General features: G+C 41.3%; 1 protein-coding gene across 1 annotated transcript in view; it reads right to left on the reverse strand.

The window, feature by feature from the left end:
• Positions 1-1,089: 1,089 nt before the first annotated feature.
• The window catches only part of LOC132633869 (uncharacterized), a 30,143-nt gene continuing 5,094 nt past the window's right edge, over positions 1,090-26,138 (reverse strand). Inside the window, exon 3 of the transcript XR_009579891.1 lies at positions 1,090-1,328. The gene's annotated coding sequence lies outside the window, so the exon portion shown is untranslated. The remainder of the gene's footprint in view (positions 1,329-26,138) is intronic.

Here is a 26,138-nt window from a genome sequence, read left to right on the forward strand (position 1 = left end):
AGCGCTTTTGGATGAGGTAAAGGCGTCTTCTTGTAAGAGGATCGATGCTCGCATAAGAATGTGTCACCGACTCAGCAAATGCTTGAGGGAAGAGATGCAAAGGATAATCCACATTGAGGACTGTGATGGAGGGGGCATGAAGGTCCTTTCAGTCAAGGCTGTTGTGGGGATCGAGGTCAGTGAAGGCCACCCCGGGGGAGTGGGAGATGGTGCCGCCCATAGCGAGGGTGCAGGTGTTGGCCCCTCCGTTACTTGTTTAGGACTTAGTTTGGAGGATCCTTGACTCACTTGATGGGCATTTTCTTCATGTATCATGTATTCTCGACGTCTTATTGGTTATGTTCTGACTGAATGCATGCATTAAGTTTTTCTGCTTGTTCATTCTGGGGTCAAGCCACCATCTCTTCTGCCCTCGGGCTTTCTAGGAGTACCCCTCGTTCTTCCTCCTGTGATATGGAAAGGCTAACGGAGGGGAGCAAGTGACTCCTGAATGACCTCGCCCAACTTCGGAAGGAGAATAAAGGTCTTCAAGCTATGAGGACAACTTTAACGCTTCAGTGGGACTTAGCCAAGCAAGCTGTGGCGACTCCGGAGAATACCTTCCAAATTATGGCTATCACTCGTCAGTTGCTCCGACATAGGTTGGATCGGGAGGAGGATGAATGTGATACTGCTCGGAAGCGGATACAAGCCCTTGAAACTTCCCGTGCTCAGCTAAGAGCCTGGAAGTAGTGTATGGTGCTTTGTCGAAAGGCTGAATGGCGGAGGGCCTCCTTACTTCGAGATTATCCTGTCCTCCAGACCCTGTACAAGGATTTTCAAGGCATCAAGGAAGGACAGATCGATGTTTCTTCAGCTCTGATAGATGTGGAGGTGGATTTGGGCACAGTTGAGGCTGATATGAACGATATTCATGATTTTCACGACCGAACTAGAGGGCCATGACGGGTACCCGGAGCTAGCCCACCGAGCACCACCTTTCAGACTTCTTCAAACTCAACCTGAACATACACCATTCTTAATCACAAGCTTACTATGAATCGATCTTGAATTACTCCTCAAAATATACGTATATACACAAGCCCACGAGACTACAAAATAATATACAAAACAAATGCTAAAGAAATCGTAAACATCTACCACCCACACATATGTATCTACGAGCCTCTAACTCGAGTACTGAAGTTATAAGGACGGGACAGGACCCCGCCATGCCCCAAATATATACACAAAATAATTTACCAATAAGCGGCAACTCCAGAGTAGTGGAGCGCTCATGTATAGCTGCTAACAAAGCTCCTAAGTGCTTATGTCGTCTCCCTGTCTACCTGCGGGCATGAACACAACGTCCATAAAAGAAAGAACGTCAGTACGAACAATGTACTCAGTATGTAAGGCATGTATAACAACATAATCAAGAAATAAGAGAGCATAAGATGAAGAGATAACCTGTAACTGATTGCCTCTTAAGGCGGAGTCATGCATACTAACTTTTATATTTAAAACAACATCATATCATATACATACATAAACTGCCCAACCATATAGGTACGGTGTGATAATCATTAGCCCGCGTCCGGGCCTTTCACGTCCAGGGTAACCATCTCATGCCGCCCGCTAGTGGTGTCTGCCCAGCCAACTAGGCACGGTGTAAGTATCATGATAGCCGCCCAATACGCCCATCGTAGTGGTGTCTGCCCGGCCAACTAGCCACGGTGTAATCACACATATACAAAACATAAAGCATGCATGAGAGCTCAAGTCAAAGCTATAACTCTATTGGAGTGATGTAAGGTCGGTAACCTCTGATTATATTATGGATCATACATCATCACTAGATCTCACCTTGAAGGAACTAGAATCATGAGGTGAGATGTTACACATAAAAAATTCCGAATTTGTTGCCTTGTGGATAGGCTAATGTGAGCTTAAGGTGATTATGAAATCCTTACGAGATTAAGGAAGCTATTAGATAGCTTAAGGTGCATACCATAAGATTTTGAAGTTGTACGAATATGTGAAATTCAGTTTGTTGGAGGAAGTGAAATTTAAGTCGTGTTCGGAAAGGTTTTCGCTATATTTAGCGAATAATTATTTTGTGATGTCTTGAGGGGCTGCTATAGGGCCTATTGTATGGTTAATGAAGTATTATGCAAGTGTCAAAAAGGTTCCACAAGGATTGGAAGTCAAACAAATTAATGAGAGAAAATTTTGCATAACTGCGATTTATACGAACACTTATAATGTCCGTATAAGGAGGGTCCGTATAAGATGACCCTTACAGAAAGGGTCATTTTCTTGGTGGTGTTATACGACCAGTTGTACGGTCCGTATAACTTTATACAATCCGTATAAGGGGGTCCATATAACTTGACCAATTACAGAAGGGGACTTTCCCATGGTGGTGTTATACGGTCCACTTATACGGACCATATAATATTATACGGACCGTATTAGTGGTCCGTATAAATCCATCAGGCTGATTTTATATTTTTGTATAAACAGATAGCCTTTGTTCATTTATTTCATTTTTCATTTTCCACAAGTCTTGAGAGCTCCAAACCCTTCTCCAAGCATATTCCACTCCAACCCAAGAGAAAACAAATATTTAGAGGCAAAAATCAAGGTACCCATGTGTTAGAAGTATTGCTAGGGTTAGTAGACTACAAGAGATTCTTGAGTATTGAAGCTAGGGTTTTCACCTAAGTTGATAGCTGCTCCAAAGCTCATTCCCATGAGATAAAAGGTTAGTTTTCATGCTTATTTCATGTTATCATAGATGTTTTGGTGTTGAAGAACTTGGGTAGAAGAAGAAAGTAGAAAATGAGGGCTAAATATAACTTTTATGATGTTTTTGAGTAGTAAGCTAACCTGGGTCATGATTCCTAGTATAATATGGATATAATCTTGTTATGGAAGGTAGAAATAGTAATGAGGAAGCATTGTATGAAAATCCGCTAAAATGGGTGTGAAGTTGTTGGTATGAGTTTATCATAAGGATGAAATTTGAAGGCTTAGTGGAATGTGATTACTTGACTATGATATTGTGGGTGTTATTGTGGTTGTTGGGAGTTAGTTTGTAATATGGTGGATGTTGACAAAATAGGGGATATGCTACCCAATTTTCATTAGATCATGAATTGATCTAGTTTGAATTTAAGAGTGTCATTAACGGTTAACCATGGTATGAATCATTCTAAATGTAGATTGTTCAAGATTCGACGGTGAACGTTAAGTAGTTAAAAACACAAAGAGGTGTGTAAGGCTAACCCTTTTTTCATTAAGTCATGATTCCTTTGCTACATACCCTCTCATGAGTACCATAATGTCTTCCAAATGATTTTATCTCTAAAGCTAATAAAGTTCATGATCCTCGATACTCTCATTATTCTATTCCTTCCCTCATATGATAGTTGATCCTCTTAGGATAGATATAACGAAACGATGATGGTAATGAGGTTGATGATACTTATCGACTTTTATATATACGCGTCTAAGTATGTAGGTCTATTATGCAACACCAAGCTTATATATCCGGGTATGGTACTTATCACGTGCACCTTTGTAGTTGGGTACGGATAACACTGAGCCTTGGTAAGGCCATGTATGTGTAACACCGAACCTTATTATGATCGGGTATGTAAGACACCGAATCTCTATGGTCGGGTACGATATTACTACAAGTATAAATGTATGAAATGGAATGTCCTCAATAGAGAAAGGGGTAAGTAAATATGATGAACAATGCTAGAGGTACAGGTGGCTTCATTATCTTATAACTTCTGTATCTCATGTCACTCATTATGCTTCTATTATGATGTTGATTATGCTTTACATACTCAGTACATTATTCGTACTAATGTCTTTTTGTTTGTGGACGCTGCGTCATGCCCGCAGATGGCTAGGGAGACGGGCTTGATCCATAGATTTCTTATTCAAGGACTGCATAGAGGAGCTCCATTTCATCTGGAGCTACAACTTTTAGGTATTATTCTTTTGTTTACATACATATGGGCATGGCGGGGCCCTGTCCCACCTATACGATGTTACATACTCTTCTTAGAGGCTCGTAGACAGTTGTGTATGGTTAGATGTTCTGCAGCCATATCGGCTCATATTTTGTATATTATTTTGATAGTCTCGTCGGCTTGTGTATATGGATATGGGCATTGTTGTTGATAATGATATAAATGTGTTGCTGCCCAACGAGATTAATAATGTTAATGCATCGAAATTATGAATAAGTTATGCGGCTCACCCAGATATGAATACGAATGTATGATAAGAGGTGCCCAGGTGGGTTAGCATCGGGAGCCGGTCATGGCCCTCTGTTTGGGTCGTGACATGCGGCGTCGACAGGGTTCCGCAGCCTTGAAATCTATAGGTGTAGGTCGTCGACCTGCTGGTCAAACCGTACCGTTGGGAATTTTTAATTCCAAGTATAAATATGTGATCCACGATTTTAATTCTCTTTTCCTATCTTCCAAGTCAGGGAAAAACCCTAGTATATTTACTCCCCACTTTTGCTATCATCATAGTGGTGATTTTGAAAGAACCGAGCTCTGTAAATCCGACCTTGTGGAAAGGAAGGTTGTTTCTAGGGTTTCTTCAAAGTTGTGGAGCTTAGGAAGTTGGAGTTGAAGTTGATCCTTGAAATCTTAGAACCCTCAAGGTAGGTAAATGATTTCTACCCTTATACTTAAGTTAATTGTCAAGAGTTTTAGTGGATTTGAGTGAAGAGAGGATACTTATGGAAGTGGTAAGTTGATGAAGGGTACGATAGTGATTTGGGGATATTTTTTTTTAGAGATGAGTGGGAATGGATTTGAGTATATTTTGATATATAAGTGTTGTCATTGTTGTTGTGGGTATTGTGGTTGATGTTGGATCAAATGGGAAGTCAAAGGGTTGTTGAGCTTACAAGGAAAATATTGTCTACAATTCGTTAAGCTCTATATGTATCTAAAGTTGGTTGGTAAGTGAGGTAAATAGTTTAATTAAGGCCTATGTTATCTTAATTGTAGACTTACAAGTTCGAGAGATAGAAGTTGGACGATTGAATACCCAGATGTGAATGCGAATGCGAATGTACGATAAGAGGTGCCGAGGTGGGTTAGCACTGGGTGCCTGTCATGGCCCTCTGGTTAGGTCGTGACAAAAGTGGTATCAGAGTAGTTCTGTCCTAGGGTGTGTCTACGAGCCATGTCCAGTCGAGTCTTGTTTATGGGTGTGTTACGCGCCATACTTATAAATAGGAGGTTGCGGGCATTTTAGGAATAGATGACCTTCTTCCTTCATAAGATCATGCGATAGAGCCATGATATAAGGAGTTCTCTTTCCTTAACAATTTATTATGTATTTTAGTAATATCTGTAAAGAGAAAAGCTTCGGTAGCCCAAAAGAGCAAAATAGTGGCAGAAAAGTGGGCGGAAAGAGTACCGCCAGTGGATATAGAGGAAGGTGAGTCCCAGAATGCGGCTTAATCTCAGTCCTCCAACTCAATGCCTATTTCTGAGGAGCACGAGGGAGCCTCAGCCCCAGCTCCGGCACCCCCTGCTCCTCCACCAGATGCTTCAGGCCAAGATGCGAAAGAGGCTATTCATTTACTTACTTAGTTGGTTGTCGCTCAGACTCAGCGGCAAGCTACAGGGCAAGGTTATAGGGCTGTTAGTGCAAGGGCCCATGATTTTATTAGCTTGAACCCTCCAAATGTTTCAAGCAAAGCCGGATGAAGACCCTCAAAACTTTATTAGCTTGAACACTCCGGTTAATGCATGCTTCAGACATTGAATCGGTAGAGTTAGCGTCCTATAGGTTGCGTGATGTCGTGGTTCATTGGTATACGGTTTGGATGGCTTCACGGGGAGTCAATGCACCTCCCCCGGTATGGTAAAAATTTGTGGAAGCCTTCCTCTGACATTACTTGCCCCCAGAGGTCCGGCAGGCTAGAGCCGATAAGTTCTTGAATCTTAGGCAAGGAAGTATGAGTGCCTTAGAGTATAGTCTCCGCTTCAATTCTTTGGCTAGGTATGCTCCGGCCATGGTAGCGGATATGGGTGACTGAGTACACTGATTTGTGAGAGGCCTAGGCCCACATTTTATGGATAGGTGCTTGACTGCATCCCTTCAGGACAACATGGATATTTCACACATTCAAGCCCATGCCCAGAACTTAGAGGAAAGCCAACAACAGCAAATGATTGAGCGTGAGTATGACAGAGGGTATAGCAAGAGGGATAGATCGTCGGGTCTGACGCGTGAGTTTAGAGGTGGGAAACGACAGCAGTTTTTGAGGCATTTAGGTCATTCTATGACTAGTGTGCCTCCACGATTTCCAGGCCAAAGATTTGATAGATCTACTTATTTTGGATTGGGTCAGAGTTTCGAGGCTTCAGGTTCTCAGTTCAGAGGTGATTCGGGTCAGGCAAGGCCACCCGTGCCATGATGTTCCCAGTGCGGGAAGTTACATTGGGGCCAGTGTCGACTAGGTTCAAAGGTTTGCTATGCATGCGGTCGGCCAGGCCATATCATCCGTGACTGCCCCTCGGTTAGTAGCAGGGGTAGGGCCCAGCCTTCAGGGTCGGCAGCTGGGTCTTCATCATTTATACGCCTTATGGGCCAGGTTCACATGCGCCAGTCAGCCATGGTAGAGGTAGAGGGAGAGCCCCCAGTTGTCCCAGCACCGTATTTATGCTTTGGCTGGAAGCTAGGATCTTGAGTCTTCCCTCTGATGTCATCACATGTATATTATCGGTATTTTCTCATGATGTATATGCTTTGATAGATCCGGACTCCACATTGTCATATGTTACTCCATATATTGCGGGTCAGTTTTGGGTCAAACGGGAGTCAATTAAACCTTTTGAGGTATCTACACCTGTTGGTGAACCGGTAATAGCTAGTCAAGTATATAGAAATTGTGTAGTTGTGATTTATGACAATCATACTATTGTTGATTAACATGAGTTAAAAATGGTGGACTTTGATGTATCATGGGCATGGATTGGTTCGCTTCCTGCTATGCCAATGTTGATTGTAGAATGAAAATGGTTCGCTTCCAATTTCCGGGAGAACCAGTTTTAGAATGGAAAGGAAATACTGCGTCCCCAAAAGGTAGGTTTATTTCCTATCTAAAGGCAAGGAAAATGATGACAAAAGGTTGTATTTACCATCTAGTTCAGGTTCAAGATGTAGAAGCTAAACCGCCAACACTTCAGTCTGTCCCCGTGGTGAATGAGTTTCCAGATGTATTCCCGGAAGAGCTTCCTGGTCTCCCTCCTAAACGGGATATTGATTTTTCTATTGATGTGCTACTGGATACAAAACCCATATCCATTCCCCCTTATAGGATAGCTCCCGCGAAGTTAAAGGAGTTAAAGGAGCAATTGAAGGACTTGCTTGAGAAAGGTTTGATTAGGCCTAGTTCTTCCCCGTGGGGAGCACCCGTGTTGTTTGTGCGAAAGAATGATGGCTCCTTACGAATGTGCATTGACTATCGGCAACTGAATAAAGTGACGATCAAGAACAAATATCCACTTCTGAAGATTAATGATTTATTTGACCAATTACAAGACGCCAAATGGTTCTCAAAGATAGATTTGAGATTCGGGTATCATCAAGTGCGAGTTAGGGAGAAAGATATTCCTAAGACAGCCTTCAGAACCAGATATGGCCATTTCGAGTTTCAGGTAATGTCGTTCGGGCTAACTAATGCACCGACAGTATTTATGGATTTGATGAACAATGTGTTCAGGCCTTTCCTATATTTATTTGTGATTGTGTTCATCGATGATATCCAGGTATATTCTAGGTCCGAGGCAGAACATGCGGATCATTTGCGTACTGTTCTTAGAGTTCTTCAAACTCGAGAGTTAATTGCCAAATTTTCTATCAAACTCGAGAGTTATTTGCCAAATTTTCTAAGTGTGAGTTTTGGTTGAACTCAGTGACCTTTTTGGGGAATGTTATTTCGGCCGATGGTATTCGGGTAGATACCCAAAAAATTGAGGTCGTGAAGACTTGGCCAAGGCCCATAACCCGTATAGAAGTTCGTTATTTTCTGGGCTTAGCAGGTTATTACAGGAGATTTGTAGAAGGCTGTTCTTCTATTTCTGCACCACTCACGAAGCTGACCCAGAAATCCGCTAAGTTTCAATGGACAGATGCTTGCGAACATAGTTTCCAAGAGCTAAAGGATAGATTAACTTCTGCCCCAGTCCTGACACTTCCAGAGGGATCAGAAGGTTATGTTATCTATTGTGATACTTCAGGCATTGGGCTAGGTTGTGTGTTGATGCAACATGGTAAGGTGATTGCATATGTGTGAGGACCCACAGCTGGGCGCTGACCATGCTGTGAACCTCTGGGTATCTGACCCCATAACTGACTGCTGTGGCATCTGCGCCCTGCTGACTAGTCATGACATACTCAGGTATTGTATGAGCAAGAGACACAGACAATTCGATATACGCTGCAGCGGCTGGTATCGAACCCGTGACCTCTCCCCTTTTGTCCTCCCGAAGGAGACGACTTTCACCAGTTGAGCTGCAGCTCAATTGGTAAGAGTCGTTTCCTTCGGGAGAACAAAAGGCCTGAGGTCACGGGTTCGAGGCGCTGCAGCGTGTTATCTCGAATTATCGTGCCTCACTGCTACAATACCTGAGTATGTCATGACTAGTCAGCAGGGCGCAGATGCCACAGCAGTCAGTTATGGGGTCAGATACCCAGAGGTTCACAACATGGTCAGCGCCCAGCTGTGGGTCCTCACAAAAAAGGTGACTTTTTGTCGAGGATCCACAGTGATCTGCACTGTAGGTTGCCCCCTCTACTGACTGCTGTGGGTATCTGACCCTGCTGACTAGCTGACATGCATCTGCGCATGGACTACTGAACTATTGTGGCAAGAAATCACAGACAATTCGCACACGCTGCAGCGCTTCGAACCCGTGACCTCAAGCCTTTTGTCCTCCCGAAGGAGACGCCTCGGGGGACAAAGGGCCTGAGGTCACGGGTTCGAGGCGCTGCAGCGTGCTATCTCGAATTGTCTGTGATTTCACTGCCACAATTACTCAGTAGTCCATGCGCAGATGCATGTCAGCTAGTCAGCAGGGTCAGATACCCACAGCAGTCAGTAGAGGGGGCAACCTACAGTGCAGATCACTGTGGATCCTCGACAAAAAGTCGCCTTTTTTGTGAGGACCCACAGCTGGGCGCTGACCATGCTGTGAACCTCTGGGTATCTGACCCCATAAATGACTGCTGTGGCATCTGCACCCTGCTGACTAGTCATGACATACTCAGGTATTGTATGAGCAAGAGACACAGACAATTCGATATACGCTGCAGCGGCTGGTATCGAACCCGTGACCTCTCCCCTTTTGTCCTCCCGAAGGAGACGACTTTCACCAGTTGAGCTGCAGCTCAACTGGTAAGAGTCGTTTCCTTCGGGAGAACAAAAGGCCTGAGGTCACGGGTTCGAGGCGCTGCAGCGTGTTATCTCGAATTATCGTGCCTCACTGCTACAATACCTGAGTATGTCATGACTAGTCAGCAGGGCGCAGATGCCACAGCAGTCAGTTATGAGGTCAGATACCCAGAGGTTCACAGCATGGTCAGCGCCCAACTGTGGGTCCTCACAATATGCTTCAAGGCAGTTACGGAAACATGAGAAAACTTATCCAACCCATGATCTTGAATTGGCTGCAGTGATTCATGCATTGAAGATGTGGAGACATTATTTGTACGGCGTCCACGTTGATATTTATATAGATCATAACAGCCTTCAGTATATCTTCAAGTAGAAAGAATTGAATTTACGGCAACAGTGGTGGTTGGAATTGTTGAAAGACTATGATGTTGACATCCTGTATCAACCCGGGAAAGCAAATGTTGTGGCTGATGCTCTTAGCCGTAGATCGATGGGAAGTTTATGCGATGTGCAGCCAGAGAGAAGAGAGATAGCTCGTGAGCTCCAGCAGTTAGCTAGCCTAGGAGTTCGAGTAGTGGACTCAGGTAGTATGGGAGCTATCTTTCAAAATTCAGCGGTCTCGTCGCTAGTAGTGGAAGTGAAAGAGCGATAATACGAAGATCCCATGCTAATTCATTATAGAAATACACTCCCTCAGAAGGAGAAGTCATAATTTGAGATTTCTGGAGATGGAGTTCTCCAATGCCGAGGCAGGCTATGTGTTCCTGATGTTTCAGGATTACGCCACCAAATATTGAGAGAAGCCCATTGTTCCTGTTATTCCGTTCACCCCGGAGCAACGAAGATGTATCATGATCTTAAATCTATATATTGGTGGAATGGGATGAAGAAAGATATTGCGGAATTCGTAGCTTAATGTCCTAACTGTTAGCGAGTGAAAATTGAGGACCAAAAGTCAGACGGATTGTTCCAAGCTATAGAAATTCCAAATTGGAAATGGGAAGTAATTAACATGGACTTCATTACAAGCTTACCCCGTTCTCGACGTAAGTATGACTCTATATGGGTGATTGTGGATACACTCACGAAGTCAGCTCATTTCTTATAGGTCAGAACTACGTATATAGCAGAAGATTATGCAAAGCTTTATGTTAAAGAGATAGTGCGGCTTGACGGTGTTCCGGCATCTATTATCTCCGATAGAGGGACTCAGTTTACCGCCAATTTTTGGAAATATTTCCAAGAATGTTTGGGGACTCAGGGTGAGTCTTAGCACGGCATTTTACCCGCAGGCTGATAGATAAGTTGAACGTACCATTCACACCCTTGAGGATATGCTACGGGCATGTGTATTGGATTTTGGAGGTAGTTGGGATGATCACTTGCCACTTATTGAATTTTCTTATAACAATAGTTATCATTCTAGCATCCAAATGGCCCTGTGTGAGGCTTTATATGGGCGAAAGTGTAGATCTCCAATTGGGTGGTTCGAAGTAGGAGAGACCAAATTGATAGGGCCGGACTTGTTCTAGCAAGCTATAGAGAAAGTCAAGCTTATACAGGATAGATTATTAACAGCCCAGAGTCATCAAAAGTCCTATACGGATAATCGTCGAAGGGACTTAGAGTTCCAAGTGAAATATTGGGTATTTTTAAAGGTGTCGCCAATGAAGGGCTTCATGAGATTTGGCAAAAAGGGCAAGCTTAGTCCCCGGTACAATGGACCTTATGAGATTATACGCAAGGTAGGCCAAGTGGCTTACGAATTAGACCTACCTTCTGATTTGGAGTCAGTTCACCCAGTTTTTCATGTATCGATGCTTCGTAAGTGTATTGGAGACCAATCTAGAATTGTACCAATAGACGATGTCCAAGTTACCAAACAATTTTCTTGTGAGGAAGCCCCCATTGCCATTCTAGATAGTCAAGTATAGAAGCTCAGAATCAAAGAGATAGCTTCAGTAAAAGTTTTATGGAGAAATAATAATAGAGAGGAAATGACTTGGGAAGCCGAAGAAGACATGAAGTTCAGGTACCCGCATTTTTTTTCACCTTCACAAGAGACTCAGGCAGAGACGCCATTATCCTCAAGTATATAGTGCTTTCCTTGATGCTTTCCTGGTCATGTGTGGCCATGGTTGTTGATTTTGTTGTTGCAGCCCTGTGAGACGATGCATTTTGGGTTGCTTTTGTAGGATGGTAGTGCCATATTATAGGGGAAACTCTGGCAAAATTTTTATAGAATTCCCAAGAACCTAATATTCGAGGACGAATGTTCCAAAGGAGGAAAGAATATTACACCTCAAAAATTTCGGACTTGTTGCCTTGTGGAAAGGCTAATGTGATCTTAAGGTGATTATGAAATCCATACGATATTAAGGAAGATATTAGATATCTTAAGTTGCATACCATAAGATTTTGAATTTGTACGAATATGTGAAATTCAGTTTGTTGGAGGAAGTGAAATTTAAGTCGTGTTCGGAAAGGTTTTTGCTATATTGAGCTAATAATTATTTTACGATGTCTTGAGGGGCTGCTATAGGGCCTATTATATGGTTAATGAAGTATAATGTAAGTGTCAAGAAGGTTCCATAAGGATTGGAAGTCAAACGAATCAACGAGAGAAAGTGGCGCATAACTGGGAGTTATACGACCACTTTTAAAGTCCGTATAAGTTTACACGGTCCGTATAAAGAAGTTCCGTATAACATGACCCTTACAGAATGGGTCATTTTCTTGGTGGTGTTATACGACCACTTATACGGTCCGCATAACTTTATACGGTTCGTATAAGGGGGTCCGTATAACTTGACCTATTACAGAAAGGGAGTTTCCCATGGTGGTGTTATACAGTCCACATATACGGACCGTATAATAATATACGGTCCGTATAAGTCCATCGGGAATTTTTGTATAAATAGATGGCCTTTGTTCATTTATTTCATTTTTCATTATCCACAAGTCTTGAGAGCTCCGAACCCTTCTCCAAGCATATTCCACTCCAACCCAACAGAAAACAAAGATTTAAAGGCAAGAATCAAGGTACCCATGTGTTAGAAGTCTTGCTAGGGTTAGTAGACTACAAGAGATTCTTGAGTATTAAGCTAGGGTTTTCACCTAAGTTGATAGCTGCTCCAAAGATCATTCCCATGAGATAAAAGGTTAGTTTTCATGCTTATTTCATGTTGTCATGGATGTTTGGTTGTTGAAGAACTTGGGTAGAAGAAGAAAGTGGAAAATGGGGGCTAAATGTAACTTTTATGATGTTTTTGAGTAGTAAGCTAACTTGGGTCATGATTCCTCGTATAACATGGATATAATCTTGTTATGGAAGGTAGTAATAGTATTGAGGAAGCATTATATGAAAATGTGCTAAAATGGGTGTGAAGTTGTTAGTATGAGTTGAACATAAGGATGAATTTTGAAGGCTTAATGGAATGTGATTACCTGACTATGATATTGCGGGTGTTATTGTGGTTGTTGGGAGTTGTTTTGTAATATGGTGGAAGTTGACGAAATAGGGAAAATTCTGCCCAATTTTCATTAGATCATGAATTAATCTAGTTTGAATTTAAGAGTGTCATTAAAGCTTAACCACAGTATGAATCCTTCTAAATGTAGATTGTTCAAGATTCGACGGTGAACGTTAAGTAGTTAAGAAGACAAAGAGGTATGTAAGGCTAACCCTTTTTTCATTAAGGCATGATTCCTTTGCTACATACCCTCTCATAAGTTCCATAATGTCTTCCAAATGATTTTATCTCTAAAGTTACTAAAGTTCATGATCCTCGATACTCTCATGATTCTATTGCTTCCCTCATATGATGGTAATGATGTTGATGATACTTACGGACTTTTATGTATACGTGTCTAAGTATGTAAGCCTATTATGTAACACCAAGCTTATATAGCCGGGTATGATACTTATCGCGCACACCTCTGCAGTTGGGTACGGATAACACTAAGCCTTGGTAGGGTCAGGTATGTATGACACCGAACCTTATTATGGCCGGGTATGCAAGACACCGAATCTCTATGGTCGGGTATAATATTACTACAAGTATAAATGTATGAAATGGAAGGTCCTCAATAGAGAAAGGGGTAAGTAAATATGATGAACAACGCCAGAGGTACAAGTGGCTTCATTATCTTATAACTTTTTTATCTCATGTCACTCATTACGCTTCTATTATGATGTTGATTATGCTTTACATACTCAGTACGTTATTCGTACTGATGTCCTTTTGTTTGTGGATGTTGCGTTATGCCCGCAGGTGGCCAGGGAGACAGGCTTGATCCATAGATTTCTTATTCAGGGACTGCATAGAGGAGCTCCATTTCATCTGGAGCTAAAACTTTTGAGTGTTATTCTTTTGTTTACATACATATGGGCATGGAGGGGTCCTGTCCTGCCTATACACTGTTACATACTCTTCTTAGAGGCTCGTAGATAGTTGTGTATGGTTAGATGTCCTGCAGCCTTGTCAGCTCATATTTTGTATATTATTTTGATAGCCTCGTCGGCTTGTGTATATGGATATGGGCGTTGTTGTCGATGATGATATAAATGTGTTGCTGCCCAACGAGATTAATAATGTTAATGCATCGAAATTATGAATAAGCTATGCGGCTCACCCAGATATGAATACGAATGTACGATAAGAGGTGCCCAGGTGGGTTAGCATCGGGAGCCGGTCATGGCCCTCTGTTTGGGTCGTGACATGCGGCGTCGACAGGGTTCCGCAGCCTTGAAATCTATAGGTGTAGGTCGTCGACCTGCTGGTCAAACCGTACCGTTGGGAATTTTTAATTCCGAGTATAAATATGTGATCCACGATTTTAATTCTCTTTTCCTATCTTCCAAGTCAGGGAAAAACCCTAGTATATTTACTCCCCACTTTTTCTATCATCATAGTGGTGATTTTGAAAGAACCGAGCTCTGTAAATCCGACCTTGTGGAAAGGAAGGTTGTTTCTAGGGTTTCTTCAAAGTTGTGGAGCTTAGGAAGTTGGAGTTGAAGTTGATCCTTGAAATCTTAGAACCCTCAAGGTAGGTAAATGATTTCTACCCTTATACTTAAGTTAATTGTCAAGAGTTTTAGTGGATTTGAGTGAAGAGAGGATACTTATGGAAGTGGTAAGTTGATGAAGGGTACGATAGTGATTTGGGGATATTTTTTTTAGAGATGAGTGGGAATGGATTTGAGTATATTTTGATATATAAGTGTTGTCATTGTTGTTGTGGGTATTGTGGTTGATGTTGGATCAAATGGGAAGTCAAAGGGTTGTTGAGCTTACAAGGAAAATATTGTCTACAATTCGTTAAGCTCTATATGTATCTAAAGATGGTTGGTAAGTGAGGTAAATAGTTTAATTAAGGCCTATGTTATCTTAATTGTAGACTTACAAGTTCGAGAGATAGAAGTTGGACGATTGAATATACTTCAAGGTATGTTAAGGCTATCCTTTCTTTCTTTTGGCATGACCTTATGATATGAATCAACAAACAAGTAAGCGAGATTCCATACTACTCTGCTCTTAGAAGCATTAGGGGTACTTCAGTTTTTTATGTTCATGTACCTAGTTTATGATTGTTCCTTCTATTCATGGGTCCAGTTCTGTGTATACAGTTATTCATGCGTTACATTCATCCATATATATGCATATTGACCCGTGACCAGAAGACGTTATATACACAAGTATTATATGTATATAGGGTATGGGGAAATGAATAAACGTTATGTACGCATTACCACCTCATCAACTGGTGCACCATGATGATGATATGAGGTTCGGGTTGCACGTACCGCAGCAATATATATGATGATGGCCGCAAAGAGGCCCATATGATATGATGGGATGCCATAGAGGCTTGACAGGAGATATATATATATATATATATATATATATATATATATATATATATATATATATATATATATATATATATATATATATATATATATATATATATATATAACCTACATTGATAGGCATGAGCATGCATATTATGCGTCCATATAGGCATTGTTAGTTATACAGATTTATGCAGATGCATATAAATACTAGTTCATACAAGTACACGCAGATAGTCATTTCAGCTTATGAGTTTAGATCTTATTCATGACTCTTATATATACATGTTATTCTTATGTCTGTCATGCTTAGTACATTATCCGTACTGACTCCCCATAACTCGGGAGGCTGCGTTCATGCTCGCAGGTTCAGGTAGACCGACAGGTGGTCCAGCTTTGTAGGACTTCTATCCAGCAGTGGTCAGTGCGCTGATCTGGAGCTGCAGCCTATTTTGGTATGCTAGTTTTTTGAGATATACAAGCATATGGGTATAACGGGGCCCTCTCCCATCCTTTCTACAGCTTTCATTCCAGTAGCGGTCTGTAGATAGTTGTATGTATTATTCAGATGATGTAGCCGTGTCGGCTTCCATTCTTTTGTGTACAGTATATGTAGCAGCCTAGCTGACTTGCACTGTTCTTTCAGCATGTTTATGTATATACAGAGTTCATAATGTCACCTATTTATGAGAACAGTGTAAGTCCCCAGTTCCTCAACCGGATGCATTGGGCCAGGATATGCGGGATGTTGTATAGTTATTGACCAGATTAGTAGCTTCCTAGGCTCAGTGGCAGGGTGTTGGTGTTAACACCCTGTAGTTCTATACATTGAAATTCGTAAGTGTCGGTCGCCCCAAGTGTGGATGTTGGAGTTACTTTCAAGGGCATGTATGGTTGCATGCGTTTAATTTACGATCATGAAGATTTAGTTCAGGTAATAAGCCACAAGAGGATTGGAAAGTAAGGGAATTTCGAAAACTAGGGTTGATGGTCTGACTTGGAGGGAGGCTATCTTTTGGAACATAACGAGTTTTGAGACAAAGCAAAAGCCCAAAGTGAAGTTCATGAAGTCAAGTTTCCAACGCAACAAACAGTTCCTCAATAGGACATTGGGGTAAGGAGATATGGACGTTACAAGTTGGGATGGCAGGCCAGGAAAATAGCATGTGCTGACGTGCCAGGGAGTGGCGCGAACGCGGAGGAGGCCAGGGGCCAACTCAGCACGAACGTGCCCCCACGGGTCGCGAACGCGCTGAGAAAATCTTAGGCTCAGGTCAGGGATGAAGATTATATGATCTGAGTAGAAGAATATATATATATATATATATATATATATATATATATATATATATATATATATATATATATATATATATATATGACATTTGGAGACCGTTTAGTGTAAATTAGTTCATACGTTACTGGATGAGAAGCCCTCGTAACCGTAAGCTGAGGTGGGGCCCACATGTTGGGATTTTATAAAGGACATATGAAAAATTATAAGAGCAGTACATGGGAAGTTGAGCAAGTCTTAAGAAGGACCCTTAAGCCAACTGTGGGTATAAGCCCTCCAAAAGGATGACTTAAAGATACGTTTTCGGATGATCTGATTTGGAGAGGCCAAAATGCCTTGATAAGTGTGGAATTTGGAAGCACAAATGCAAGTTGTAGATAATTGAATTAGCTTTCCAAACATAGGTCTTGGGCCCTCACACAATATCGATATCCAAAGTTATGACCCTTTTACTGAACAAACGTGCAGGCAGTGAAACAAGCCTGCGCAAACGCGCCAGGAAGCAGCGCGATCGCGCTGAACACTTTTGTAGAAGCAGCAGATTCTAAAATGCTATATAAGGGAGATTATCCCTTTATTTTCAGACCAAACACCCCTAAATGTTCCCAAAAAATCTAGAGAGTTCTCCCAACCTCCAACCATCAAATTTTAGCCCGGATTAAGTATAATTTCCGAATTCCAGTCCAGACAACGTATAGTTGTGATTATAAAATTGTACCGGTGCGTGATTTTTCTTGAGTCCAATAAGGAAAGTGAAGATATAGCAATAATATTGGCATTAAGGTATGAATCTCTTATCATTAACGTTAATTTTGGTTTATTTACGGAGATGGAGCTGTTAAATAGTTATAAAATAATTCTGTGGTGGAAATATGGGACAAACACCATATGGGATGTTTATGAAGTATTTTGGTATTGGAAATATTATGGTTAATGTTTGTATTGTTGTTGTTGTTAGTGGTTGCTGAGTTGTTATTCTGGGCTAGGCATATAAATAGAGGAGATGCTGCCGAAATTTTGGCAGATTTTTACTAAGATTTATTTGAAGGCTTAGGATAAGTATATAACAATGGGCCTAATCATTGTATGAATGGTCTTATATGTAGACTTGCAGGCTCGGACGGATAAGCATAGGTAGTTGGTGGCTGAACAGGTATGTTAAGGCTCATCTTTTTCATTCAAAGGCATGATTCCTATGGTATGATTTCATAAATGTTTCCGTAACCTTCTTGTTTTCCAAAGCTAAAGTCCATGGTTCTTAAAGCTTCTCATTATTTTGAGGATAAGAATGATTTTATGATGGTGACAACGATAATGATGATTTTGTGTTTTAAGGACTCAAGTTTATGATTTCAAAGCGACTATGAAAATGTGGAGCCACGTCTAGATTTTCTCAATTTTATTCTTTGATGATGACTCTACTTCTAATGGGTCCAAGTTGTATGTAAAGTTATCCCTTTCTTCTTTTTGGCATGAATTACATAAAGCGAGCGAACGATGAGCATACATGACTCCAATGAACTCTAGTTCTCTGTGGTACTTGACATGATAGTTGTCTTTAATTCTCTAGTGTTGGTTCATTGTAATTATTCTATCGAGCCTCAAATGATGATTCAGTTTGTACATGATTGCTCCTAATATTCTATTCGTGCATATTGATAATGTATCACTTCACCGAGTCCCGGGCCGGGTACGTATTCGTGCACAGTTTTATTGCATTATTTCACTGAGTCCCTCACTAGAGGTCCGGGTACGATATATATATATATATATATATATATATATATATATATATATATATATATATATATATATATGATTATTTCACCGAGTCCCTCATTAGAGGGCCGAGTACGGTATATATATATGATTATTTCATCGACTCCCTCACTAGAGGGCAGGGTATGGTATATATGTATATGACTTCATTCACCGAGACCCATAATGGGCCGGGTACGGTACATGATATACATGTACGACTCTCATCTTATAGGCACAGATGCATTGGTATCTTTGATTATCATACTCGTCTCCTGTCATCTTTTTACTCAGTCATGATCTTCTTTATTTTACTTCGTGCTTTACATACTCAATACATTTTTCGTACTGACCCCCTTTCTTCGGGGGCTGCGTTTCATGCCCGCAGGTGTAGACACTCAGTTTGGTGATCCTCTAACCTAGGACTTCTACTCAGCTGCTTGGAGATCTCCATTGTTCCGGAGCTTGAGTCATTTTGGTATAGATCCTTTTGACATAGACATGCATATTCAGGGATACGGCGGGGCCCTGACCCATCTTATGTCACTATTACACTCTTAGAGGTCTGTAGACATATGTGGGTTGTGTATATGTGTTTTGGTTAGCCATATCGATGTAGTTCGTTTTGGATGTCCCCGTGTATAGTGGAAGCCTTGTCGGCTTGCATATTGGTTATGTCTTGGTTAGCTGTGCCTTCTCAGGGGACAGGTTCATTTTAATATATGACATGATGAGTTTATAGCATGTTATTACAGATTGCCATATTGTTTCAGTTTCAGCCTGATTATATCTAGTAGGTTCGTATACAGGTGTCCAGCTCGGGCACTGGTCATGGCCCATCGATTTGGGTCGTGAAAAAAGTGGTATCAGAGATGTTCGTCCTAAGGATTGTCTACAGACCGTGTCCGGTAGTGTCCTGTTTATGGGTGTGAAGCCGGCCACGCTTATAAACAGGAGGCTCCAGGGCATTTAGGAATCATTGACCTTTCTTTTTATCTTAGATCATGCGGTAGAGCCAGAGTCTAGGGGAGATCGTTTCTGACCCTTTTTTCCTGTAGGTAGGTGCGGACTAACCAGAGATGAAGAGATCAGCCTCGAACAGTATAGGTGCGAAGAAGACCCCAGAGTAGATCCAGGACCCCAGGCTCCAGGACCGAGCAAGAGGAGCCCCAGTTATTCCATTGAGACTGATCCCTTGGACCCCTCAGGGGACAGTTATGACACGGACCCGTCTGAGGATTCCTCTGGAACACTGAAGGAGGAGATCCCCGAGGCCGTACCAGCTACTCTTGTGGCAGAGCACTACGTCAGACCAGCTACCCCGGTGAGTGTTATAGATTACTTTAGCCCTTTATCCTAGCCGTTGGTAAACCAGGAGTTGCCCGATTATCCATATCCCTCAGACTCAGATGCAAGAGATGATAAAGGCTAGACGAGCAGATGGGCGGTAGACAATGACGAAGAGCACACTTCACTTTATAGTCCACCAGATCAGACTAGACACCGATCGACTATAGGTATACGAGTCTTTATTGGAGATTCCTACGTATGTGCATTTGTTGAAGATTATTACTTAATGGCGACGAGCGGAAATCCCAAAGGGACCGATAACCAAGTATTTATAAGTAACGGCGATCAAGGTGTCTTCGCCACCATTGGGATTCTTGGAAATTTGGGATGAGTGGTAGTCATACATACAGATGAAAGGTGAATATTGAGGATTAAAAAGGGGGAAAATGGTATTTGTGTATTTGGAGGAATAAGAGATCTTTTCTAATTCGGAGGGAGATGCATTATGAGAATGTTTTGGAATCTGTCAAAAACTTCAACTTGCTCTAGATTATGTGATGAAGGTCGTGCGGTGGGGTGGATGCGATCATACTTAGCACTAACGCACCGGATTTCATCAGAGTTTCAAGGTTAAGCGTGCTGGGGTGAGAGAAATATTAGGATGGGTGACCCCCTGGGAAGTGTACTAAGAGTCCCACAAATGCGGACATAATAGATAGATGAGAAGCTGGAGTAGCCCAAGGGAAATTGGAGTACGCAGAGTAGTTAGAAACCCTAAAAGGTCGTGAAGAAGAAGGCGGACTAGACCAGCAAGGAGAAGGTAGGTGCATCACAGCTCTAGAATTGGGATGAGTTCAAATAGTATTTTGAGATACTTTGTAAGTGAGAGGTTAGTAACCACATCTATGTCTAGGTATGATATCCCATATGTGACCTCGCCAAATTGATATGTGTGTCCCAGCAACCGGCATTGCTATATACTGAAGGCATTAATCGAACAGGGTAGAGAAGTTCAAGTAGCAAATGCTACAAGATAAGTTGATGTTATTTTCACTATAGGTTAGAATTAGAAAGTCCTAATGCCATAACGCCAGGAAAAGGAAAAAGTAAGTATATAGAAAGTAAAAGGGATTAGAATGTCTTGAGAAAAGGAAGAAAAAAGGTGTAAGAAACGAGGGTGAGTGAAGCTTCCAAGAAGGACGACAGGTAAGGCAAGGGACTATTTGGATAAAATTCGAAGGTAGGCATGTGAAAGGGATAAAGTATGGTAGTGTGAAACAAAGGATGAATGTGTGGGGTCAGAAAAACAGACTTCGATAAGTGGGACTAAAGGATAGTAATTACAAATAGGGATATGAAGTAAGAGAAATAATGATCAAACCTTGCAACGATGCTAAGAGATTTCCAACTCTTGAGAGATATATAAAGGGATAAATGTGTAGTCCTATTGACCTGGTTGCCTCAGACAGGGAGAAGCTTTCCTAAAAGATGACTAAAGGATAGAACGAATTTGCACATTTAAAGGAATATTTCACGAACTTCAGGGTCGATACTGTAAATAACAAGAGGAGAAGGGCGCTCGAGGAGGAAGGAACCCAGGGATGGTTGAGGATAAAGGTAGGAAAGGTATATTAATGGGCCGATCGAAAGGAGAAAAGAGAAAGGAAAAATTGGGCAATCACCAAGGACAAGCGAGAGGATAATGAATTAGCAAGCTAACCGTAAGGTAGTACATCAATAACTTAGGATGAGGATAAAAAAAATTCTGAGATTCGATTATACAGGAAATAGAAGAGTGTATGGGAAATATTCATTAGTATGGACTAGCCTTGGTGACAGGAAGGAGAAGAAAGAAGAGAGTATATTGCAGGGATTTCACGACATGAACAAGAAGAGGCAGGATACTGGAAGAATTACAACACATAGATGGGATGCAAATAAGTAGTTAAGGAAAATTTTGGGTAAGTGAGCTAAGTGAGAAAAAGGGATTGATAGTGGGAGCGGAAGAGTGTAGTATATTAACTTTCAATGGTGCATTGTAAACGTAAGGTGAAACTAGAAACTCAGAGTAACAAGGATTCCAGTGATAATAGTTGTGGAGGAAGACGAGGGACAAACGAAGCAAAGCGTGACCAAACGTTCCGAAAAACATTTTGATGGATTCCAATGTCCCCATTAACCTATGGAATCGGGAAAAATGTTCAGTCACAAAAAGGGTAAAAGTAGAAGGGCCTTAAAGAAAGTAGTGAGAATGGATCGATAATGCATAAACCCTTCGTTTAAATGCAAAGCCCTCAACTAGCAGAAAGGAAAGTAAGTCAAGTTGTGCGATGAGAGAACTCCGGTATTGTAAGAGACCAAAAGAGTTGGAGGATCATTAGGGTTAGCCAACGACTACCGGTACTTGGGAGTTATTAGTATCTAAAAACACCCTAAAAATGGGGGAAGAGCAAACCTAATTCTGAAATGATGGATAGCATTTTTAAAATTCCAAAGAAAGAAAGATGCCAGCTTAAAGAGGCCAAGATTCAGGACGTAATGATATATCAAGGATGTAGTAAGAGGGAGTAGAAATGAATTAAAGATAAGCAACCCACAAGCGGGCATGAAAAAGGAATTACGATGGATCAAGAAATACTTCATGCGGACGTGAGATATGATATTTCTAGGCCCGGCGTATTCAAAAGAGTAATAAAGAGAATAAGGAAGGTCTCTAAAATAATTTCACAGAGAATAATGGAAAAGACGACAGGAGGAAATCTTAGTGCCGGAAGAGATGACAATTGTAACAAAATGAGCAATGGTTTGCAGTTTGGCAATTTCCAAAGGAAGGAAGATCATTGTACGGCCATATCATCGGATATTAGGAAGCACCTCTCAGATCACTAATTACACTAGATTGGGGAGTGTCAGTGCGAGAGCGGCTGTGATGAGGATGAAAAGGATTAGAGAGCCTGGCTGATGAACTACACGGAATCAATACAGTGTGAGTCTAAGATCAACGGGTACAAGAAGGGATAACCCGAGATGGAAACGAAGGAGTAAACACAAAAAGGACACCGTATTTGAGTGAGGGAGCTGCCCACTAATAGAGAAAGAAGGTGTGAGGAAAAGGGAGTATTTACAAGACGATGGGTGGTTATGGCATGGACAATCAAGACTACAATAAAGGAAACAGAACGAGAGCGGGATACGAGTTTGATATCTGATTATGTACATAAGAAGAAAGAGGTGATGGAATGCATAGATGAGTCCGGTGAAAGATTTAAGAGCGAACAAGAAAATATTGATCAATGTATAGCATAAAGATATGGTGATCGGATTCTAAGAAAAGGCAACGAACCAACGGAGGTGTTGGGGGTTGTAAATTACAACATTCGAGGACGAATGTTTTAAGGGGGGAAGGATGTTACACCCCGTAGTTCTATACATTGAAATTTGTAAGTGTTGGTCGCCCCAAGTGTGTATTTTGGAGTTACTTTCAAGGGCATGTATGGTTGCATGCATTTAATTTATGATCATGAAGATTTAGTTCAGGTAATAAGCCACGAAAGGATTGGAAAGTAGGTGAATTTCGAAAACTAGGGTTGATGGTCCGACTTGGATGGAGGATATATTTTGGAACATGACGAGTTTTGAGACAAAGAAAAATCCCATAGTGAAGTTCATGAGGTCCAGTTTCCAACGCAACAAACCGTTCCTCAATAGGACACTGGGGTAAGGAGATATGGACATTAAATTTGGGATGGTAGGCCAGGAAAATAGCATGTGTGAACGCGCCAGCGAGTGGCGCGAACGCGCAGGAGGCAAGGGCCAACTCAGCGCGTTCGCGCCACTATGGGGCGCAAATGCACTGAGCAAATCTTAGGCTCGGGTCAGCGATGAATATTATATGTGCTACACCTCGTATCATTGAAGAAGCACTTATCAAATTCGAAACAAAAGTACGTTGAGTTATGGTTAAGTAAAACCACTTTGGAATATAAGGAGCAAGCATTATTAAGTATATTTAATTGGTGAAGGATATATATATATAAGGTATACCGGAAGGTTTTATAAGAAAATGAGCTGAAAAAAATGAAGTGGTACGACTTTGGAGAAAGGATGGGTAAAGTTTCATGTGAAAATTTTGGTCCAACTTGAGGAAAAATATCTCTTAGCATATGAAGGTTTTTGAAGTGAAACAAAAGCCTAAAATGAAGTTCGTTGAGTCTGGTTTCCAACGTAACAAACCGCTCTTCGATAGGACATCGGAGTAGAGAATTATGGACATTACAAGTTCGGCTGACATAGAAGAAGCGCGTGATACAGTAACTGCTACAGCAACCGACTTGCTACAGTACTGCTACAGTACTACTACAGTGACCCGACCTGACTTTTGAACCTTATAAAAGGGGAAAAATACCATATTTTTCACCCAAAATCAGATTTTAAAGCTCAGCAACATAAAGGGCAATTATGTCATAAAAGGTTGAGGGTTTGAGTGATTTTCAAGTGGCGGAGTATTAATCGAAGCTCGAATAATGCATAAATGTGATTCTAGTATGGTTTTGCGGTGGATTCAAGGTGGTGATTGAATATTTCACTGTTTTAACAAAAATAAGGTATAAATCTCTCCTTATTAATATTACTTTTGGTTTATTTACGAAGATAGAGTGATTAAATGGTTGTATAATAAAGTTGTTGGTTGAGAAATTGGACAAACATCGCATGGGATGTTTTATGGAATATTTTGGTATTGATAATGATGTTGTTGATATTGGTGTTGTTGTAGTTGTTGTTTTGTTGGTATTGTGATTTCGGGCTAGGGATATAAACAGGGGAGATGCTGCCCGAATTTCGGCAAATTTTAAGAGGATTTATTTTGAAGGCTTAAGACAAGTATATGATAATGAGCCTAAAAATAGTATGAATGATCTTATGTAGATTGCAAGACAGAAAGTAAGTTGGAAAAGTCGAGAAGTAAGCTTCCAGGTATGTTAAGGCTACTTCCTTTCTTTGTAAAGGCATGATTCTTTTTCCTATGAACGCATACATGGATTCCATAATATCCTTATTTCCAAAAGGTCAAAGTTCATGATTCTCAAAGTTCTTGTGATGCTAAAGATAGATGTTTTTGTGATGGTAATAATGATAATGATTCCATTTCTTAAGATTCCTACTATTGAGACCTCTTTGACTATTCGCACAAAGATGTGCTATTCACGAAGACTATTCTTAGGTTACCATAACCCTAGTGTAGTACTCTTCTCTAGTTAAAAGTTAGTATAAGAATAGTTGAGTTATATAAGATGATTGAATGTCAGGAGGTATAATTAATGTATATGTTGTTTATAGGCTATTATGTTGCCTTCGAGTTATTATTATATGTATACGCCTGGCCTACGGGTCATGGAGTTGTTGCCTAGCCTATGGGTCATGGAGTTGTTGCCTGGCCTACGGGTCATGGAGTTATTTCCTGACCGACGGGTCATGGAGTTGCACATACCTGACCTACGGGTCATGGAGTTTATTATACCTGACCTACGAGTCATGGAGTTGATTATACCTGACCTACGAGTCATGGAGTTGATTATACCTGACCTACGGGTCATGGAGTTACTTATACCTGACCTACAAGTCAAGGAGTTGATTATACCTGGCCTATGAGTCATGGCATTTTATTTATGGAGTTATGTTATCTATGCCTTACCTTCGAGTCATGAAGTTTTATCTATAGAGTGATGTTACCTTGCCTCAGATGGGAGGCAACCTAGGTAGAGCACCTCCAAATGCTTTCTTGAAATATCCAGAGTATAGTTTGTTATGTAATTTCAGTTGTTATCTTTCCTTACATATTCAGTACATTATTCGTACTTACGTCCCTTTGTCTATAGAGTGATGTTACCTTGCCTCAAATGGGAGGCAACCTAGGTAGAGCACCTCCAAATGCTTTCTTGAAATATCCAGAGTATAGTTTGTTATGTAATTTCAGTTGTTATCTTTCCTTACATATTCAGTACATTATTCGTACTTACATCCCTTTGTCTAGGGGCGCTGCGTTCATTCCCGCAGGTTCAGGTAGTCGGACAGACGATTCAGCTCAGTAGGCCTTCCACTCAACCGCAGTCAATGCACTCCACTTGGTCCGGAGCTGCAGTCCCTTTGGTGGTATGCTATTTTGACATGTACATATGGGTGTGACGGGGCCTTGTCCTTTCCTTTCTGCAGCTCGTGTTCCCTAAAGGTTTGTAGACAGTTGTATGTGGTTGCGATATTATGTAGCCATGTTGGCTCTCAGTTGTGTTGTTCAGCTTACATAGCAGCCACGTCGGCTTGCTCAGTTGTGTATATATGTTTTGGGTGTATGTGTGCCCACTTCAGAAGAGATAAACAACATTTATTTATATATATCCAGATTACGGCCTCGCCAGCTGGTTGATATTGTCAGTGTGCAAGTAGGCCTTAGCAAAGTTCAGATTTAGAGTGGTTCGCTGGGGGCCTAGTTTGGCACCGAGTGCCGGTCAAGCTGCTCC

Source organism: Lycium barbarum, chromosome 3, assembly GCF_019175385.1.
Source record: "Lycium barbarum isolate Lr01 chromosome 3, ASM1917538v2, whole genome shotgun sequence".
Lineage (NCBI taxonomy): Eukaryota > Viridiplantae > Streptophyta > Magnoliopsida > Solanales > Solanaceae > Lycium > Lycium barbarum.